We start from the raw sequence: 18,793 nt of genomic DNA on the forward strand, positions 1-18,793 counted from the left end.
TAAAGGACATTGCGAGAAACGTGTATTACGAGTGTTTTTAAGATCATTATTTATGAAAAAGCTAAAAGCCACAAATAACACTCTTTATTGAGAAAAAAAAAATAAAAAAATGCTATATTTTTTTTTCTTTTTCATATTCACAGGTACCGAGATGCCAAAATTTGGGCAAAATTCAGGAAATTATGTTAAATAAGAACATTATCAAAAAAAATAAATTGCGCTTTTTTTTTTGTACTGTTATGTACCAAACCCTAAAGTGCATGCAAAGCCATCTATATGGGAAAATTAAACGTCTTTGCCAGAAAACTGTTTTATGAGTGTTTTTCAACTTGTTAGGCACCATAACGGTAAATAACATGCAAGTCACTCTATATGGGAATCTAAAACAAAATTAATGAAAACGTGTCTTTTCGGTGTTTTACGTAGAAAAACGCTAAAACGGATGCAAACCAACCAATAGGAAGAAATAAAATAACATTACCAAAAAGGTACATTTTGAGTGTTTTTGACCTTGTTACCTATAAAAAAACGCGAAAATGGATGCAAAGCACTCCCTATTGGGAAACAAAAGGACATTACGAGAAACGTGTATAATGAGTGTTTTATTATTTTTGAGCAAAAGAACTTGTAGTTCACAAGAACCACAAGGCAAAAAACGCAAAAACTCGTGTATGTAAAGAAGTTTCTTTGATACCAAAATGCTTAAACTCTTGAATAACAATATTAATTGAGAAACAGAACAACCTTACCAAATGCGTGTATTTTGAGTGTTTTTCACATTCACAGTTAGAAAAACCCGAAAGAGTACGCGAAACTATGTTGGAAAAAAAAGAAGAAGTGTCTTTTGAGTGTTTTTGAGCGTGTTAGACAATAAATCAGAAAAAAAACAGGGCAATCACATTACATGGGAATAAAACCAACTTTTACCAAGAACTTGCCTTGAAGTGTTTTTGACCTCCTTACAAACCTAAACGCTAAAACGCATGCAAAAAACTCCTTTATGGAGATGCAGAATAACATTACTAAAAACATGTTTTAAGTGTTTTTGATCATGTTACCTACAAAAACGTTTAAATACATGCAAAGAACCCTATGTGTGGGAAACGAAAGGACATTACGAGAAACGTGTATTAGGGCCATAGCACATTTTTTTTGGGGGGTTGATTAAAAATCATCATAGCCTTTTGTAAATTTTACTCAAAGTGTGTAACCATATGGTAAATGATGAGGCGAAGTTTCATCATGGTATCTGTAAAGGAAAAAATATGAAAATTAAAAAACTTGTAAAAAAGAGTACTTTAGAAATTGAATAATTCCTTAGTAATATGAGTCCAGAAATCATTCACACTAAAGTTGTGTGTATACTAGAAGGGTTAATCTTCAATGCCTGTTTGCTAGTTTTCCCAAAAAATAATGATATACCTCTAATACATTTCAATGAAAAACTGCATACCCGACATCATGAATAATAGAATTTTTTTAAATATATAATATATATATTTTTAAAAAGTAAGTAACAATTTTTGTAGAAAATTCATTCACACAAACACACAAAAAAAATCAAGGAAATCGGTTGATAAATAAGAAAGTTATTTTGACTTAGAAGCGCTTACCTATAATTTGAGAAAAGAGGCTCTGAAGTTCTGGGAGTGTCGCTGCATGGCTAATGCGCACCAGATGCATATGCCTCCAGGTCCTTTTGCAGCTGTTTGCTTCTGATCTTCTTCTTGATCGGCCTGTCCATTTTGGTGTTTTCCTTTGTAAGGTATTTGTAGTTCTTGTCTGTGAAGGCCACTCCCAACTTACTGCACAGGTCGCTAGAAAGATATCCTCCATTGAAGTTGGACACCGCCTGTGCAGTTGCGAAGTCCAGCATTTCCTTCGTGGCATTTTTGTGCTTTGAGCAGTAGCGCCATATTCTGTGGTGTAATGACTCATTGGGATTTTGAGTCTTCCCTCTGAGGCACCTCGTCATCATATCATCAGTTGTTAGCCTTTTGTAGACATCTTCTACTAGCCTCAGTCCTTCAGGATCCAACCAGAATTTTATCTTCATAGTGGAATGGCTGGGTGGAGTGTTGCCCTTTGACAGAGCTTTTTGGTAGAAGCACCAGGATTCTTCAGATTTGGGGCAAAGGTTATGCTTGGGGTTCTCATCTGTAGAGGAGCAGTGGTAAAAAGAAGACATGATGTCATTTCGCATCTCCTCGGGAGTTGTATTGATAGTGTTGCATACACTATCATTATTGTTATTTCATATATTCCTTTTTCCTTACTTTTGTGGTCTTCAGCAGTGTCTTTTGCTATATATGAACACTTTGTACACACAATTTTGAAGCTACTGTCTGCATGTTTTCTCGTGAATATGCACTTCATCTTCTCAAAACACTCAGGGCAGCACACATTCGATGCAAGTTCTTCTAAGCTTTGTTTCTTCAAAAAGACATTTTCTTGTGTTACCACTGGTATATCAGATTCTTTTGTCAAAAGGTTCTTCCTCTTCACGCTGGATGGTGATGGTGACATGCTGGGTGGTGGTGGTGGTGGTGACTCACTGCTTGTGGTCACGCGGGCATCAACACTCGGCGTCTGCTTTTTCTTCTTTTCTCTTGCCGCTTTTAGGTTCAGTCGGCTCTGCTTCACTCCCTTCTTTATTCTAGCCATCTTCAGAAGAGTAAGGTGATGTAGCTACGTAGAAGTGCTAAAGAGTGCTAAAAGAGAAGTAATGATGCTGATCAGAGCAACACACCCTCCTTTCTTTCTCAACAGCCCGCCGCGGGCTACTGACTGTGAGACACCCCTCACTGCCCTCAGTGACTGCTTAGAGGCTTGCCTGACGGGTGATGCTAGATTCGCCACAAAAAAAATTACAAAAATCTTCAAAAAATCAAGAAAAAATAGATGAGAAATGCAAATTTCTCGGATGTCAACGTAGACCTTTAAATCACTCGCTGAGCACATGGGTTGGTTTAAATGCCGCTCAGAGGCATTTAAACGCTTCTCAGAGCCATACCACGCTTCTGAGGTATTGCCAAAGTGTTGATTATTTATGAGGGACGATCACCCTAAAACTCCAAAATTGCTTGAAAATCACCCCAAAAATGTGCTATGGCCCCTTATAGCTCTTTTTCGGATTTTTATGTACCAAACTCTAAAGTGCATGCCACCTATATAAGGAAGTTAAATGACTTTACCAGAAACCTGTCTTTTCAGTGTTTTTCAGCATGTTAGGCTCCAAAACGATAAATAGTATGGAAGTCAGTCAATATGTGAATCCAAAACAAAATTACTGAAAACGTGTCTTTTCAGTGTTTTACGTAGAAAAACGCTAAAGCGGATATAAACCATCCTATATGAAGAAATAAAATAACTACCAAAAAGATATATTTTGAGATATGAAGAAATAGAATAACATTACCAAAAAGTGTTTTTGAGCTTTTTACCTACAAAAAACGCGCAAATATTTGGAAAGCAATCTATATTGTGAAGCAAAAGGACATTTAGAGAAACGTGTATAATGATTGTTTTATAGTTTCACAAGAACTACAATACAAAAAAGGCAAAAACTCGTGTATATAGAGAAGTTTCTTATATACCAAAACGCTAAAACTCATGAATAATACTTTTAATTGAGAAACAGAACTACCTTACCAAATGTGTGTATTTTGAGTGTTTTTCACATTCTTAGTTACGAAAATCCCAAATTACATGTGAAACTACCTTTATGGGGGAAAAAAAATGACATTTCCAGAAAAGTGTCTTTTGAGTGTTTTTGAGCGTTATATGCAACAAAACACTAAAAAGCAGAACAATCACATTACATTGGAATAAAACCAAATTTTACGAATAACTTGCCTTTAAGTGTTTTTTAACTACTTACATACCAAAACGCTAAACGCATGCAAAACAACCTTTATGAAGAAACAGAATAACATTACCAAAAACATATATTTTGATTGTTTTTGATAATGTCACCTATAAAATCGCTTAAATACATGCAAAGAACCCTATGTTTGTGAAACGAAAGGACATTACGAAAATCGTGTATTATGAGTATTTTTAAGTTCCTTAAGTACCAAAAATCTAAAACCCACAAATAACACTCTTTATAGAGAAAAAAATAATTTAAAATTTTTTTTTTTTGTTATTCATCTTCATAGATGCCAAAATTTTGAGAAAATTCAGGGAAATTATGTGAAAAAAAAACATTAAAAAAATGATTTTAGCTTTTTTCCGGAGTTATGTACGAAACCCAGAAGTGCATGCAAAGCCATCTATATGGGGAAATTAAACGACTTTACAAGAAACATGTCTTTGGGTGTTTTCAGCAATTTCAACAATATTACTGAAAACGTGTCTTTTCAGTTTTAGCGTAGAAAACTAAAACGGATGCAAACCAACCAATATGAAGAAATAGAATAACATTACAAAAAAGTTGAGTGTTTTTGAGCTTGTTACCTACAAAAAACGCAAAAATGAATGCAAAGCAGTCTATATTGGGAAACAAAGGATATTACAAGAAAATTGTATAATGAATGTATTAATAGTTTTCAAAAACCATAAGACAAAAAGCGCAAAACTCGTATATATGGAGAAGTTTCCTAGATACCAAAATGCTGAAACTAATGAATAACACTCTTAATTGAGAAACAGAACAATTTTAGGAAATGAGTGTATTTTGAGTGTTTTTTTTCAATTTCTTAGTGGTCCAACCCCAAATTACATGCGAAACTGTGGAAAAAAAATGAAATGACTAGAAAAGTGTCTTTTTAGTGTTTTTCAGCGTGTTAGGCAATAAAGCATTAAAAAGCAGGGCAATCACATTACATGGGAATATAACCAACTTTTACCAAGAACTTGCCTTTAAGTTTTTTTGAGCTCCTTATATACTAAAACGCTAAAACACATGCAAAACACCCTGTATGGAAAAACAGAATAATATCAAAAACATGTATTTTGAGTGTTTTTGAGCTTATTACCAATAAAAACGCTTAAATACATGCAAAGAACCCTATGTTTGGGAATAAAAGGACATTACGAGGAATGTGTATTATGAGTGTTTATAAGTTCCTTAAGTACCAAAAAGCTAAAACCCACAAATAACACTATACAGAAAAAAAAATAAATAAAAATAAATTAAAATATAACATTTTTTTATTGATCTTCATAGGCAACGAGATGCCAAAATTCTGGCAAAATTCAGGAAAATTACGTGAAAAAAGAATATTATGAAAGAGGTTAATTTTAGCTTTTTTTTTCGGACTGTTATGTACCAAACCCTAAAGTGTATGCAAAGCCACCTATATAGGGAAATTAAACGACTTTACAAGAAACCTGTCTTTTGAGTGTTTTTCAGCATGTTAGGCATCAAAACGATAAATAACATTGAAGTCACTCTATATGGGAATCCAAAAATTACTGAAAACGTGTCTTTTCTGTGTTTACGTAGAAAAACGCTAAACACGGATGGAAACCAACCAATATGAAGAAATAGAATAACATTACAAAAAAGGTATATTTTGAGTGTTTTTGATCATTTTACCTATAAAAACGCTTCAATACATGTAAAGAACCTTATCTTTAGGAAACAAAAGGACATTACGAGAAACGAGTATTATGAGTGTTTTTACGTTCTTTAAGTACCAAAAAGCTTAAACCCACAAATAACACTCTTTATAGATAAAAAATAAATAAATGAAAAAATAACATTTTTTTTTTTTATTGATCTTCATAGGTATCGAGATGCCAAAATTCTGGCAAAATTCAGGGAAATTATGTAAAAAAAAAAAGAATATCATAAAATTTAATTTTAGCTTTTTTTCAGACCGTTATGTACCAAACCCTAAAGTGCATGTAGAGCCACCTATATGGGAAATTAAACGTCTTTACCTGAAACCTGTCTTTTGCCTGTTTTTCAGTATGTTAGGCACCAAAACAGTAAATAATATGGAAATCACTCTGTATGGGAATCCAAAACAAAATTACTGAAAACGTGTCTTTTCAGTGTTTTACGTAGAAAAACGCTAAAAAGAAAGCAAATCAACCAATATCATGAAATAAAATAATATTACCAAAAAGGTATTTTTTGTGTTTTGAGCGAAAATGGATGCAAATCTCTCTATATTGGAAAACAAAAGGACATTACGAGAAACGTTTATAATGCTTTTTACCTACAAAAAACGCGAAAATGGATATAAAAGCACTCTATATTGGGAAGCAAAAGGACATTTAGAGAAAAGTGTATAATGATTGTTTTATAGTTTCACAAGAACCAGAAGACAAAAAACGCAAGAACTCGTGTATATTGAGAAGTTTCTTAAATACCAAAATGCTAAAACTCATGAATAACACTTTTAATTGAGAAACAGAACTACCTTACCAAATGAATGTATTTTGAGTGTCTTTCACATTCTCAGTTACGAAAATCCCAAATTACATGCGAAACTAACTTTATGTGGGAAAAAAATAACATTATCAGAAAAGTGTCTTTTGAGTGTTTTTGAGCGTGATATGCGAAAAAGCACTAAAAAGCAGAATAATCACATTATATAGGAATAAAACTAACTTTTACGAAGAACTTGCCTTTAAATGTTTTTAACTCCTTAAATACCAAAACGCTAAAACGCATGCAAAACACCCTTTATGGAGAAACAGAATAACATTACCAAAAACGTGTATTTTGAGTGTTTTTGATCATGTTACCTATAAAAACGCTTAATACATGCAAAGAACCCTATGTCTGTGAAATGAAAGGACATAAAAAAAAAATTTGCTTTTTTCTGGAATTATGTACCAAACCCAGAAGTGCATGCAAAGCCACCTATATGGGGAAATTACACGACTTTACCAGAAATCTGTCTTTTGAGTGTTTTTCAGCAATTTCAACAATATGACTAAAAACGTGTCTTTTCAGTGATTTACGAAGAAAAACGCTAAAACGGATACAAACCAACCAATATGAAGAAATAGAATAACTTTACCAAAAGGATATATTTTGAGTGTTTTTCAACTTGTTACCTAGAAAAAATGCGAAAATGGATGGAAAGTACTCAATATTGGGAAACAAAAGAACATTACGAGAAACGTGTACAATGAGTGTTTTATGGTTTCATACGAACCACAAGGCAAAAAACGCAAAAAAACTAGATATTACCAAAAAAGTGTCTTTTGAATGTTTTTGAGCGTGATATGCAACAAAGCACTAAAAAGCAGAACAGTCATATTACATGGGAATAAAACCAACTTTTACGAAGAACTTGCCTTTAAGGGTTTTTTTTTTAACTCCTTACATACCAAAACGCTAAAACGCATGCAAAAACACACTCTTATGGAGAAACAGAGTAACATTACGAAAAACATGTATTTTGAGTGTTTTTGATCATGTTATTTATAAAAACGCTTAAATACATGCAAAGAACATTATGTTTGGGAATCGAAAGGACAGTACGAGAAATGTGTATTATGAGTGTTTTTAAGTTCCTTAAGTACTAAGAAAGCTAAAACCCACAAATAAAGCTCTTTATAGAGAAAAAAAATAAATTTTTTTTTTTTTTGTTATTCATCTTCATAGGTACTAACATGCAAAAATTCTGGCAATATTCTTTGGGAATCAAAAACAAAATTACTGAAAACGTGTTTTTTCGGTGTTTAACGTAGAAAAACGTTAAAACGGATGCAAACATACCAATATGAAGAAATAGAATAACATTACCAAAAAGGTATATTTTGAGTGTTTTTGAGCTTGTTACCTAGAAAAAACGCGAAAACGAATGCAAAGCACTCCCTATTGGGAAAGAAAAGGACATTACGAGAAACGTGCATAATGAGTGTCTTTTTATATTCGGGCAAAAGAACTTGTGGTTCACAAGAACCACAAGGCAAAAAGCGCATAAAGTGTATATAAAGAAGTTTCTTAGACACCAAAATGCTGAAACTTATGAATAACAATCTTAATTCAGAACCAGAACAACATTACCAAATGCGTGTATTTTGAGTGTTTTTTTCACATTCTTAGCAAAACCTCAAATAGCATGCGAAACTAGCTTTATGAGGGAAAAAAATGACATTACCAGAAGTGTCTTTTGAGTGTTTTTGAGCGTGTTAGGCAATAAAGCACTAAAAAGCAGGGTAATCATGTTACATTTGAATAAAACCAACTTTTACAAAGAACTTGCCTTGTGTTTTTCAGCTCCTTACATACCAAATCGCTAAAACGCATGCAAAACACTCCTTTATGGAGAAGCAGAAAAACTTTACGAAAAACAAGTGTTTTTGAGTGTTTTTTATCATGTTACCTATAAAAACGCTTAAATACATGCAAAGATCCCTATATTTGGGAAACGAAAGGACATTACGAGAAATGTGTATTATGAATGTTTTGAAGTTGCTTAAGTACCAAAACGTTAAAACCTACAAATAACACTTTTTATAGAGAAAAAAATTAAATAAATAAAAAAATAGCATTTTTATTTTTTTGTTATTCATTTTAATAGGTACCAAGATGCCAATATTCTGCCAAAATTTAGGGAAATTATGTCGAAAAAAGAACATTATCGAAAAAGTTAATTTTACCTTTTTTTTGGAGTTATGTACCAAACCATAAAGTGTATGCAAAGCCAACTATTTGGGAAAATTTAACGTCTTTACAAGAAACCTGTCTTTTGAGTGTTTTTTACGCATGTTAGACACCAAAACGATAGATAATATTAAAGTCACTCTATATGGAAATCCAAAACAAAATTAATGAAAACGTGTCTTTTAAAAGATTTACGTAGAAAAACGCTAAAACGGATGCAAACCAACCAATATGAAAAAAATAGAATAATATTACCAGAAAAGTATATTTTGTGTGTGTTTGAGCTTCTTACATAAAAAAAAAAACCCAAAAATGGATGAAAAGCACTGTATATTAGGAAAAAAAAGGACATAACGAGAAACGTGTATAATGAGTGTTTTATAGTTTCACCAGAATCACAAGCCAAACAACGCAAAAATTCGTCTGTGTAGAGAAGTTTCTAAGATACCAAAATGCTGAAACACTCTTAATCAAGAAACAGAACAACCTTACTAAATACGTGTATTTTGAGTTTTTTTTACATTCTTAGTTAGCAAAACCATAAATTCCATGCGAAACTAACTTTATGTGGGAAAAAAATGACATTACCAGAAAAGTGTCTTTGAGTGTTTTTGAGCGTGTTAGGCAATAAAGCACTAAAAAGCAGGGCAATCACATTACATGGGAATAAAACCAACTTTTACGAAGAACTTGCCTTTTAGTGTTTTTGACACGCATTTAGTAAGGTTGTTCTGTTTCTTAATTAAGAGTGTTATTCATGAGTTTCAGCATTTTAGTATTTAGGAAGCTTCTCCATATACACGAGTTTTTGCGTTTTTTGCCTTGTGGTTTTTTTGAACTATAAAACACTTATTATACACTTTTCTTGCAATGTCCTTTTCTTTCCCAATATAGAGTGTTTTGCATAAATTTTCGCGTTTTTTGTAGGTAAAAAAGTAGCTCAAAAACACTCAAAATATACCTTTTTTTTAACGTTTTTCTATTTCTTGATATTAGTTGGTTTCCATCCGTTTTAACGTGTTTCTACATAAAACACTGATAAGACACGTTTTCAGTAACTTTGTTTTGGATTCCCATATAGAGTGAGTTCCTTATTATTTATCGTTTTTGTGCCCAACATGCTAAAAAACACTAAAAACACAGATTTCTGGTAAGGTCGTTTAATTTTGCATGCACTTTAGGGTTTGGTATATAACAGTCCGAAAAAAAAGCTGAAATTAACTTTTTTTGATAATATTCTTTTATCACATAATTGCCCTGAATTTTCCCAGAATTTTGGCATCTCTGGCATTCCATTTCTGGAATTTTGGCATTTGGCACCTTTGAAGATGAATAACAAAAAAAAAATATTTATTTTATTTTTTTATTTATTTATTTTATTTTATTTATTTTTTTAATAAACAGTGTTATTTGTGTGTTTTAGCTTTTTTGGTACTTAAGGAACTAAAAAAAAACACTCATAATACACGCTTCTCGTAATGTCCTTTTGGTTCCCAAACATAATGTTCTTTGCATGTACTTAAGCGTTTTTAAAGATAACATGATCAAAACCACTAGAAATACATGTTTTTGGTATATGTTATTCTGTTTCTCTATAAAGTTTGTTTTCCATGCGTTTTAGGGGTTTGGTATATAAGGGGTTAAAAAATTCATCGTAAAAGTTGGTTTTGTTCCCATGTAATATGATCGTTCTTATTTTTAGTGCTTTGTTCCATATCACGCTGAAAAACACTCAAAAGACACTTTTCTGGTAATATCATTTTTTTTTCCCACATGAAGCTAGTTTCGCATGTAATTTGGCATTTTCGTAACTAACGATGGGAAAAACACTGAAAATACACAATTTGGTAAGGTAGTTCTGTTTATCTATTAAAAGTGTTATTCATGTATTGATTCATTTTGGTATGTAAGAAATTTCCCTATATACACGAGTTTTTGCGTTTATTGCCTTGTGGTTCTTTTAAAACCATAAAACACTCATTATACACGTTTCTCGTAATGTCCTTTTGTTTCCTAATATAGAGTGCTTTACATCCATTTTTGCATTTTTTGTAGGTAACAAGCTCAAAAACACTCAAAATATATCTTTTTGGTAATGTCATTCTATTTCTTCATATAGGATGGTTTGTATCCGCTTTAGCGTTTTTCTACGTAAAACACTGAAAAGACACGTTTACAGTAATTTTCTTTTGGATTCATATATTGACTGACTTCCAAATGATTTATCGTTTTGGTGCCTAACATGCTGAAAAACAATGAAAAGAGAGGTTTCTGGTAAAGTCGTTTAACTTTCCTATATAGGTGGCTTTGCATGCTGTTTAGGGTTTGGTACATAACAATCCGAAAAAAAAGCTATAATTAACTTATATGATAATGTTCTTTTTTCCACATAAATTCCCTTAATTTTGGCAGAATTTTGGCATCACGGTACCTATGAAGATGAATAACAAAAAAAAATCCCATTTTATTATTTTTTTATTCATTATATATATATTTTTTTTTCTAAAGAAAGTTATTTGTGGGTTTTAGCTTTTTGGTACTGAAGGAACTTAAAAATCACCTATAATACACGTTTCTCGTGATGTTCTTTCTTATCCCAAACATAAGGTTCTTTGCATGTATTTAAGCGTTTTTATAGATAACATGATCAAAAACACTCAAATGTAATGTAATTCTGTTTCTCCATTAAATGTATTTTGCATGAGTTTTAGCGTTTTGGTACGTAAGGAGCTCAAAAACACTTAAAGGAAAGTTTTTTGGTAAAATTTGGTTGTATTCCCATGTAATGTGATTGCCCTGGCTTTTAATGGTTTATTCCGTCCAAAACCTGAAAAGACATACAAAGCGTCCCATATGAGGAAATTAAAGACCTTACCAGAAATCTGTCTTTTGAGTGTTTTTCAGCATGTTAGGCACCAAAACGATAAATAATAAGGAACTCACTCTATGTGGGAATCTAAAAGAAAATTAGTGAAAACGTGTCTTTTTCAGTGTTTTACGTAGAAACACGCTAAAACTGATACAAACCAACCAATATCAAGAAGCACAAAAACATTACCAAAAATGTATATTTTGAGTGTTTTTGAGCTTGTTACCTACAAAAAAAACGGAAAAATGGATACAAAGCACTCTATATTGGGATACAAAGGGACATTGCGAGAAAAGTGTATAATAAATGTTTTATAGTTCAAAAAAACCACAAGGCAAAAAACGCAAAAACTCGTGTATATGCTGAAACTCATGAATAACACTCTTAATTGAGAAACAGAGCAACTTTACTAAATGCTTGTCAAAAACACTAAAAGGCAAGTTCTTCGTAAAAGTTGGTTTTATTCCCACGTAATGTGATTGCCCTGCTTTTTAGTGTTTTATTGCCTAACACGCTTAAAAACACTCAAAGACACTTTCCTGCTAATGTCATTTTTTTCCCACATAAAGCTAGTTTCGCATGGAATTTGGGGTTTTGGTAACTAAGAATGTAAAAAAAACACTTAAAATACACGCATTTAGTAAGGTTGTTCTGTTTCTTGATTACGAGTGTTATTCATGAGTTTCTGTATTTTGGTATTTTAGAAACTTCTCCATATAGTCGAGTTTTTGCGTTGTTTGCCTTGTGAATCTGGTGAAACTACAAAACACTCATTATACACGTTTCTCGTTATGTCCTTTTTTTTTCCTTATATAGAGTGCTTTGCATATATTTTCGCGTTTTTTTTTATGTAACAAGCTCAAGAAAACAAAATATATTTTTTGGTAATGTTATTGTATTTCTTCATATTGGTTGGTTTGCATCCGTTTTAGCGTTTTTCTACGTATATCTTTTAAAAGACACGTTTCCAGTAATTTTGTTTTGGATTTCCATATAGAGTGAGTTTCATATTATTTATCGTTTTGGTGCCTAACACGCTTTTTGGTGCCTTTTGCCTCCCAATATAGAGTGCTTTCCATCCATTTTCGCGTTTTTTGTAGGTAACAATTTCAAAAACACTCAAAATATACATTTTTGGTAATGTCTATTTCTTTATTTTGGTTGGTTTCCAACCGTCTTAGCGTTTTCTACGTAAAACACCAAAAAGACACGTTTTCAGTAATTTTGTTTTGGATTCCCATATAGACTGACTTCCTTGGGTTTTATCGTGTTGGTTCCTAACATGCTGAAAAACCGGGAGTAACTATGACTCTCTGAGGTCCCGGGATGGTGTCATGCCGTGACTCCCCGAGTGACGTGAAAAACCTCTTTGAGACTTAGTTACAGGGGAAGCCTGCCTCCTAGTGGCGCCCGCTGGAAACGTAGGCACAAGCCCGAGGGATTGGGCCTACGGCTAAAGTGCTTACCCCGCGAGATGAATGTGGGGCGGGGAGTTGGACAAATATTCCATCCTCCCTTCTCAATAAATGTTCATAGAGTAATGGGGCTCCGCCAGGCTTCGGAGCCCAGAACAGTTTCACTGGTCCGGAGTCCTTTCTGCTCCTTCGAGTTCTCTACCTCGTTGGGTGGTGGGCCGTCAGGGTGATTTGCCGAGTCGGTGGGCTAAACCCACTAACCCTCGACAGCGGTAGTCACTCTGGCGTTTCCGGGATGACGGCCCGCTGGTTTGGGGGGTAGCGCTCTTCCTGCCCCCAAGGGCCAGCGGGTTCATGGCTTTGAAATGGGGTACACGGGGCGGATGCGGTCCCAGTCCCCCTCGGGTCTGAGGGGCGTGCATAGAGCCTCCGTGCACGTCCTCTCAGACCCAGAGCGTCCTAGCAGAGCTCGTAGTCTGCGAACGGTTTGTCATGCTGCGGTGGGCCTAGTAGCTCAGGTAGCCAACCGTCTGGCTGAGGGTGGCGTCCTCAGAACCGGAATCCTGTCGGGGGCGACCTCGGCAGGTAGGTTTCGCATCGCCTGTGCCGTTGAAGACGGTAGGCGTGAGTAGTGCTGGCTTTAGCCCGCTACCCTATCGTCCCCTCCAAAGGGGTAATTCTTGCCGCCGGTGCCGGCTGCTTGGTAAACAAGCGCCGGTGAACGGCGGCAGAATTAAGTATGACGTTTAATTTCCCCATATAGGTGGCTTTGAATGCAATTTAGGGGTTTGATACGTAAGTCCAAAAAAAAAAGCTAAATGTAACTTTTTTGATAATGTTCTTTTTTTATATAATTTCCTGAACTTTGCCCGAATTTTGGCACCTCCTTACCTGTGAAGATGAATAAGAATGAAAAAAAAATATCGTATTTTTTTATTTATTTCTTTATTTTTTTTCTCAATAAAGAGTGTAATTTGTGGCTTTTAGCTTTTTCGTACTTAATGAACTTAAAAACACTCATAATACACGTTTCTCGTAATGCCCTTTTGTTTCCCAAAAATAGGGTTCTTTGCATGTATTTAAGCGTTTTTATTGGTAACATAATCAAAAACACTCAAAATACATGTTTTTGGTAATGTTATTCTGTTTCACCATCAAGTGTATTTTGCATGCATTTTAGTGTTTTGGTATATTAAGGAGCTTAAATACACTTAAAGGCAAGTTCTTGTTAAAAATTAGTTTTATTTCAATGTAATGTGATTGCCCTGCTTTTTAGTGCTTTATTGCCTAAAACGCTCAAAAACACTTGAAAGACATTTTTCTGGTAATGTCATTTTTTCCCACATAAAGCTGGTTTCGCTTGCAATTTGGGGTTTTGGCAACTAAGGATGTGAAAAGCACTTAAAATACACGCTTTTAGTAAGATTGTTCTGTTTCTCAATTGAAAGTGTTGTTCCAGAGTTTCAGCATTTTGGAATGTAAGAAACTTCACTATATACACGAGTTTTTGCGTTTTTTGCCTTGTAGTTCTTGTGAAATTATAAAACACACATTATACACGTTTCTCGTAATATCCTTTTGCTTCCCAATATAGAGAGCTTTCCATCTATTTTCGCGTTTTTTGTAGGTAACAATTTCAAAAACACTCAAAATATACCTTTTTGGTAATGTTATTATATTCCTTCATATTGGTTGGTTTGCATCCGTTTTAGCGTTTTTCTACGTAAAACACCGAAAAGACACGTTTTTAGTAATATTGTTTTGGATTCCCATATAGATTGACTTCCATATTATTTATCGTGTTGGTTCCTAAGATGCTGTAAAACACTCATAAGACCGTTTTCTGGCAAAAACGTTTAATTTCCCCATATAGGTGGCTTTGCATGCACTTTAGGGGTTTGGTACATAATAGTCCGAAAAAAAAGCTAAATTTAACTTTTTTGATAATGTTCTTATTTCACATAATTTCCTGAATTTTGCCCGATTTTAGTATCTCGGTACCAGTGAAGATGAATAAGAAAGAAAAAAAATATTGTATTTTTTTTTTATTTATTTATTGTTTCTCAATAAAGAGTGTTATTTGTGGCTTAAAGCTTTTTGGTAATTAATGAAGTTAAAAACACTCATAATACACGTTTCTCGTAATCTCCTTTCGTTTCCCAAAAATAGTGTTCTTTGCATGTATTTAAACGTTTTCATTGGTAACATAATCAAATGCACTCAAAATATATGTTTTTGGTAATATTATTCTGTTTCACCATAAAGAGTGTTTTGCAGGCGTTTTAATGTTTTGGTATATAAGGAGCTCAAAAACACTTAAATGTAAGTTCTTGGTAAAAATTCGTTTTCCTCCAATGTAATGTGATTGCCCTCCTTTTTAGTGCTTTATTGCCTATCACGCTCAAAAACACTTAAAAGACATTTTTCTGGTAAAGTCATTTTTTTCCCCACAATTCTATTTTCCCATGCAATTTGGGGTTTTGGTAACTTAGAATGTGAAAAGCACTCAAAATACACGCATTTATTAAGGTTGATCTGTTTCTCAATTAGGAGTGTTATACATAAGTTTTAGCATTTTTGTATCTAGGAAACCTCTCCATATACACGAGATTTTGCGTTTTTTGCCTTGTGGTTCTTTTGAACTATAAAACAATCATTATGCACTTTTCTTGCAATGTACTTTTGTTTACCAGTATAGAGTGCTTTGCATCAATTTTTGCGTTTTTTGTAGGTAATAAGCTCAAAAACACTCAAAATATACCTTTTTAGTAACGTTTTTCTATTCCTTGATATTGGTTGCTTTCCATCCGTTTTAGTGTTTTTCTACGTAAAACACTGAGAAGACACGTTTTCAGTAACTTTGGATTCCCATATATATATATATGGATTCCCATATAGAGGTGAGTTCCTTATTATTTATCGTTTTGGTGTTTAACATGCTAAAAACACTCAAAACACAGATTTCTGGTAAGGTCGTTAAATTTCTTTATATAGGAGGCTTTGCATGCACTTTAGGGTTTGGTACATAACTGTTTGAAAAAAAAAGCTGAAATTAACTAATTTCATAATATTCTTTTAATATACGATTGCCCGGAATTTTCCAAGAATTTGGGCATCTCGGTACTATGAAGATGAATAACAAAAAAAAAAAAAAAAAATTCCTATTTTTTATGTATTTTTTTTTTATTTTCTAAATAAAGAAAGTTATTTGTGGGTATTAGCTTTTTGGTACTGAAGGAACTTAAAAAACACTCATAATACACGTTTCTCGGAAAGTCCTTTTGTTTCCAAAACATAATGTTCTTTGCATGTATTTAAACGTTTTTATAGATAACATGATCAAAAAACGCTCAAAATATATGTTTTTGGTAATGTTTTTCTGTTTCTCCATAAAGTTTGTTTTGCATGCGTTTTAGCGGTTTGTTATATAAAGAGCTCAAAAACACTTAAAGGCAAGTTTTTTGGTATAAATTGGTGTTATTCCAATGTAATATGATTGCCCTCCTTTTTAGAGCTTTAGTGCCTATCACGCTCAAAAACACTCAAAAGGCACTTTTTTGGTAATGTCATTTTTTCCCACATAAAGTTAGTTTTGCATGCAATTTTTGGTTTTCGTAACTAAGAATGTGAAAAGCACTAAAAATACATGCATTTGGTAAGGTTGTTCTGTATTCTTAATTAACAGTGTTATTTCTGAGTTTCAGCATTTTGGTATCTAAGAAACTTCTCCATATACATCGAGTTTTGCGATTTTTGCCTTGTGGCTGTTGTGAAACTATAAAACACTCATTATACACGTTTCTCGTAATGTCCTTTTGTATCCCAATATAGAGTGCTTTCCATCCATTTTCGCGTTTTTTGAAGAAAAAAGCTCAAAAACACTCAAAATATACCTTTTTGGTAATGTTATTCTATTTCTCCATATTCGTTGGTTTGCATCCGATTTAGCGTTTATCTACGTAAAACACTGAAAAGATACTTTTTCAGTAATTTTGTGATGGATTCCCACATTTAGTGACTTCCATATTATTTATCGTTTTGGTGCCTAACATGCTGAAAAAAAAACACAAAAGACATGTTTCTGGTAAGGTCGTTTAATTTTCCCCATATAGGTGGCTTTGCATGCACTTTAGGGTTTGGTACATAACAGTCCGAAAAAAAGCTAAAATTAACTCTTTTTCATAATGTTCTTTTTTCACACAATTACCCTGAATTTTGGGCAGAATTTTAGCATCTCGGTACCTATGAAGATGAATAAAAAAAAATCCTATTTTTCTATTTATTTATTTTTTTTTCTCTATAAATAGTGTTATTTGTGGGTTTTAGCTTTTTGGTACTTAAAGAACTTAAAAACACTCATAATACACGTTTCTCGAAATGTCCTTTCGTTTCCCAAACATAAGATTCTTTGCATGTATTTAAGCGTTTTTATAGGTAACATGATCAAAAACACTCAAAATACATGTTTTGGGTAATGTTATTCCGTTTCTAAATAAAGGGTGTTTTACATGCGTTTTAGCGTTTTGGTATATAAGGAGCTCAAAAACACTTAGAAAAAACACTTGGTAAAAGTTGATTTTATTTCCATGTAATGTGATTGCCCTGCTTTTTAGTGCTTTATTGCCTATCATGCTAAAATATAAAAAAAACACTTAAAAGACACTTTTCTGGTAATGTCATTTTTTTTCCCACATAAAGCTACTTTCACATAAAATTTGGGGTTTTGGTAACTAAGAATGTGAAAAACACTCAAAATACACGCATTTGGTAAGGTTGTTCTGTTTCTCAATTGATAGTGTTATTCAGGAGTTTCACCATTTTGGTATCTAAGTATCTTTTTGCGTTTTTTGTCTTGTGAGTCTTGAGAATCTATAAAACACTCATTATACACGTTTCTCGTAATGTCCTTTTGTTAACCAATAGAGAGAGCTTTCCATCCATTTTCGCGTTTTTTTTTGTAAATAAAAAGCTAATAAAACACTTAAATTATACCATTTTGGTAATCTTATTCTATTTCTTTATATTGGTTTGCTTGCATCCGTTTTAGCGTTTTTCTACGTAAAACACGAAAAAGACACGTTTAAAGTAATTTTTTTTTTTGGATTACCACATAGAATGACTTCAATATTATTTATTGTTTTGGTGACTAACATGCTCAAAAACACTAGAAACACAGGTTTCTCGTAAAGTCGTCTGATTTCTCCATATAATTGGGTTTGCATGTACTTCACGGTTTGGTACATAACAGTCCGAAAAAAAACCTAAAATTAACATTTTTGATTATGTTCTTTTTACACATAATTTCCCTGAATTTTGCCAGAATTTTGGCATCTCAGTACCTATGAAAAAGAATAACAAAAAAAAAAAAAACTATTTTTTTATTATTTCTTTTTTTTCTTTATAAAGAAGTTTTAGCTATTTGGTAATTATGGAACTAAAAAACAAGCATAATACACGTTTTTCGTAATGTCCTTTCGTTTCCCAGACATAGGGTTCTTAGTATGTATTTAAGTGTTTTGAGAGGTAACATGATCAAAAACACTCAAAATATATGTTTTTGGTAATGTTAATCTGTTTCTCCGTAAAGGGTGTTTTGCATGTGTTTTAGCGTTTTGGTATATAAGGAGTTAAAAAACACTTAAAGGCAAGTTCTTGGTAAAAGTTGGTTTTATTCCGTTGTAATGTGATTGCCCTCCTTTTTAGTGCTTTATTGCCTAACTCTATCAAAAACCCTCAAAAGACACTTTTCTGGTTATATCATTTTTTTTCCCACATAAAGCTTGTTTCGCATGCAATTTGGTGTTCTAGTAACTAAGAATGTGAAAAACACTCAAAATACACGCATTTAGAAATGTTATTCTGTTTCTTAATTAAGAGTGTTATTCAGGAGTTTCAGCATATTGTTATCTAAGAAACTTCATATACACTAGTTTT

Source organism: Scylla paramamosain, chromosome 47 (genome assembly GCF_035594125.1).
Source record: "Scylla paramamosain isolate STU-SP2022 chromosome 47, ASM3559412v1, whole genome shotgun sequence".
Classification (NCBI taxonomy): Eukaryota; Metazoa; Arthropoda; class Malacostraca; order Decapoda; family Portunidae; genus Scylla; species Scylla paramamosain.